Consider the following 5000-nt stretch of genomic DNA (forward strand, 5'->3'; position numbering starts at 1 on the left):
AGGAAAAAAAAATCACGTAACAAGCCCAGACCCAGAAAATCAGCAAAAAGCTCCAATGTTTAACAGCAAAAAAAACCCTTTACTGCTCATACAATTAAGTACAAATGAGACTTAATGTCAAACTCCCATTTATATAAATAACAACCCCCGATAAATTACATCTCCCGTCCAAAAAGAAATGCTATTTGATCTCAATCCCCAATTACATCTCTCATAGGAAAAGGAAGAAAAAAAAAAAAAGGATAATCACAAGTAGATTTCCCCCATCACAAAATACATAATATATGTATAATATGCATAACATGCATAGCCCCACATTTTTCCCAAGAAATGCCCCATGTAAGTTACGGAATTTCTCGACATCACAACTTTATCGACTGGATATGGCCAGAAAGCAAACTCTTACCCATGCGCTTTCGTGAAATGCTATTGTCAACATTTTCCAGATATTGCAAAAACTCTGAGCAATCACCACTAAAGGAAAAAAGTAAGCACACAGTGCGTGTCTAGCAGAAAAGTTTGGAAACTCATAATTCTACAGAAAAAGGTCTAACTGACACACAAAATTAACTCCAGGGTATGACTAATGTGTTCAAAAATTTGTCTTAAAGACGTATTCTCTCAACATGACTTTGCCCAATTATATGCCTCCAAAATAACACACTTGTGAACATAAAAATGCCGTGACCGGTTTTTTCGCCGCAGGTCTTTTCGCCGGCGATCTTTTCACCGCCGGTCTTTTAGCCGCAGGTCTTTTAGCTGTTAGCACTTTTTGCCGCTAGATTTTTGGCCGCCGAATAAAAAAAAATAAAAACCATTAACCGCCTTAAACAAAAAAAAAATTAAAAGAGTAGAGAAACAAGATGAGCCATTTAAATAATTACATTACAAGTAGTTTCATACAGTAAACATTTCAAACAGCAAGCGTAACAAATACACACCCAAATATTGGAAATTACTCACAATTTTAAAACAGGAGAGTATCTGGCTAGGAAGAAAAGAACTGACATCGAACGAGGCGAAGCACCGTACAAGAAGAAAACTTACAAAGATGTTTATTTACGAATACACAGGCTTGTAACTTTATATAATTCTGAACGTAAACTTTATTGCTTACGGTGTATCGCAATGAACATGCCTTCATTTTGATATTGAAAAGAAAATTAAACCTTTTATTTCCTTTTTAAATATGATGCTACTGTACAATTATGTATCAATGTTGAATTGCACCTTATATTTTTAAATGAATAAACTTTGCAATTTTGATAAATAAATGAATTAAATTTGTACTTTATAATCTTTATTTACTTTTCTTTTCGGTAAGAATTAGTACCTAAAACTTATGAAATACAATATTTATTGCTATATGGATAAGAGAAAAGAGAGAGAGAGAGAGAGAGAGAGAGAGAGAGAGAGAGAGGATTAATATATGGCCACTGGCAGTTTAAACACTGCTGAGTTTAAAGTATCAAAGTATTGAAGCTAGTTGTAATGTATTTTTTTTAACGCTTGTTGTTTTTGAAATGTTTATATTATTGAAACTACTTGTAACGTAATTATTTAAATGAATAAATGAAAAGAGATGATTATCAAGATAGAGAGAGAGAGAGAGTGTGTGTCTTGGGTCTTTTTGTTTCTCTACTCTTTTTTTTTTTTTTTTCTTTTAATGGGCTTTTCTTTTTTCAATTCTGCGGCCAAAAATCCTCACGGCAAAAAGTTCTAACGGCAAAAAAACCTGCGGCAAAAGGAACCGGGGGCGGGGGCGAAAATTCCGGCGGCTAGAAGACCTGCGGCGAAAAGACCTAGAACCAAAAAATGCACACATCTCCATAGGACTCGTAATGCAGTAATGCCACTCGCCTCTAAATAATCACGAAATCAAAAAGAAAGAACCACAGAAATCTTCTCTTTGCTCGAAAAAACAAAACTCCCATAACCACAAAAAAAGGGTCAACGCCAAAGATTAATTCCACCTCCATACATAAATATGTGACACTATATTATTAATAACACCACTCCGGTGAAAAAAAATATTTCCTCCATTTGGTTTAATAACCACATACCACATATTCCTCTTATTTCTCTGATAGCCATATGTTAATAAAAAAAAAAAAAACCTTAAAAAAAAAAAAAAAATGGGAAAACCACCACTCCAGGAATAAAGAATAGTCACCTCTATTTCGGCAAATAAAAAATATTTACCTCTATTTCCCCAATAAACTCCATGTGGAATAAAAAAAGGCGCCAAAAAATATATCTCCAAAAAGGAATATAAAAAAAAATGAAATCCTATCTCCAAAAAAATGTGCACTCAAAGCATCTAACTCACACACTCACAAATATTGCCCCATATATCTTCTCAAAAATGTGTCTCCATTTGCAACAAAGATGGCTGCAAAATAATTGAACTAAACATAGCTCTCATCACCATTGGAAAATGTCAAAAATGGCCAAAAATATATCTCCAAATAATATATTATATCTCAAATTATAAACTCCAAAATAATATACCTCCAATTATAACTCGAAATAATATATCTCAATTCTCCAGGGAATAACTCAATGTTATAGTCAAAACTATAAAACTCTCTCCGTTTAGCATAACTGCTAAAAAAGGGCAAAAACTCGGCAAATCAAAACTGTCTAGGAAATTCTAGAAAAAATCACCAATGTGCCACAACTCATCATAACAGAACTCCAAATTCAAAGTGCCTTAGCCAAGACTTTTCCATATGCACTACGACATAAGCCACTAGAAAACTTAACCAAGTTTCCTATCTCTCACAAAGTTGTCACAAATACAACTAATGTATTGTGCAAGAAAACTCACAGTTTCTGGAACATAAATATCCAGAAAAAAAAAATTTAGTGCCATTACGTATGCATTCAAAACCATGCAAGAATTCTCCCGTAAATTTCTCTACAGCATCAAATAGCTGAAACACAAACACGTTCCCGAACAATGACTCTAAGTCACGAACTGAGATATTAAAAAATATTCACACCAACTGGAGAGAAAAAATAAATTCAAATTCACCCATGATAAAAAAAACTTGTGTCAGCGATGGCTAACTTTCCAAAAAAAAAAAGGAGAAAAGAAAAATCAACGGCATTGTTAACTATCTCTGGTGACTCGCTAGATGTCAAGCAATTATCTGCTGAACTCATAAAAAAAGGAAAAAACAAAAATAATGTGTTGTTAGTTCCTCCCAAATTCAAAAAAGATTTCACCACCCTTGATAGCATTACAACACCCACGTATTAGTATAAAAAAAAATCAGTATCAGAAATATCACTATCAGCAAAATCACCAAAAATTGCTATCATCAAAATCACTAGTATCAGTATAAAAAAAACATCACCAATGTAAATGCTTGTCCATTCTCCAAAGATTAAGTACAAAATTCACCAAAAGTTCAGCAAGATACAACACATCAAGATTTAGCAAAACTCATCACTCATGAATGACCGAAATATTCTCCAAAGTTACAAAAACTCAACAAATGATTAACCCCAAGATTTATCCCATTAATTAATTGTAATAATTCTCCATGAATAATTATCTGTAATAATTATAAAATAATCTCCCATGAAATATCTCAAATCTCTCGCAAAAAAACAACAAGTCTCCCGTAATGATAATTATACTTAAGCAACCCTCCCGTGACACATCTCACACAATAACAATTATTAATAATAATAATAACTCTCCATAGTAACAATTCTCTTGCAAAGATCTCAAGTAAGGGTGAAATTCAAATAGCATACACCAGCATTGCCGAACGCACACAATCAACACCATTCACGGCATCGGGCATTACCATACACCACCATGCACTACTTTCAAAGTAATTTCTCCAACACAATAAAAAAATAATAAGAATGCATGTGTATCCCCATTATATTTGTGTCTTCCAAGGCATAAGGAAAACATACACCCATACAATGCATTTCAATTCTCTTTTCTCTTCATTCACGAGAAAGAAAATCTCTTTTTATTTCCTTTTCTCTTCATCCAAGAGAAAGAAATCTCTTTTCTAAAAAGAACTCTACGGGCATTTCGGGACTTCATCAACTAATCAATCAGCTGATATATTAGCATTCATAGTCAAGGCTGTTCACCCACACTGAGAAAAAAAAAAAACTCTCTCCCCCCCCCACTGAAAAAAAAAGTTTCAAGTCACCCTCCCGTTAGAACACCCCCCTTGAACGGTGTCTGAGTAACCCCCCAAGGTATACACCAGTACCCATCTCCTTGCAATACCCCTTGCAATGTCCCCTTAGGCAGGCCAGTAGTACCCTCCCATGCACTATCCCCTGAGGCAGGCCATACTCCCCTTGCAATACCTCCCTGCGCCGGTTAGCAGAAATCTGCTGAGCCCGTAAGAAATGGTGGGCGCTTTGTCTCCAAGCGAAATATGCTATCCAAGCACAGTTCGCATGCATAAAAAACATCTTTATACACCCTTATGTATTAAACAAAGACGAATGCGTCTATTATAAACACACGCCAATAAAGAAAACACGTCACTTTGCTACTATGGGGAAAGAAAGAAAAAATTTTTTGACCTCTTAAACCAGTCCCATTTCACTGAAATATTTAAAAAAAAAAAAAACCTCCCCTTCGCAAACAATAGTTTTTAACGCTCACCACTCCATAATGGGAACAAAAAGAACTCAGAATTCGTGTACGACACGGCAGTAACACGCACGATTATCTTGGGATGCACTCGACATTACACACAGAAGTCATGCTGAGTGCTGCAACTAGTAGGCAGACTGCCTGGGCCAAATGCTGAGTCTAAGAAAATCCTTCCCACTCCCCTTTGCGCAGTTAACGGATAGATATTTCTAATTTTTTCTCACTTAGTAACTGAAAAATAACAATTTAACAATTTTCCACAATCCAACAAAGGCTTTGTCGTTCGAAAACTATCACTAAGTCATAATCCCTTTATTTTTTTAAACTGGTCACCTAACTCTTCATTGGCGTACTCAGG

This window comes from Macrobrachium nipponense, chromosome 34 (genome assembly GCF_015104395.2).
Source record: "Macrobrachium nipponense isolate FS-2020 chromosome 34, ASM1510439v2, whole genome shotgun sequence".
NCBI lineage: Eukaryota > Metazoa > Arthropoda > Malacostraca > Decapoda > Palaemonidae > Macrobrachium > Macrobrachium nipponense.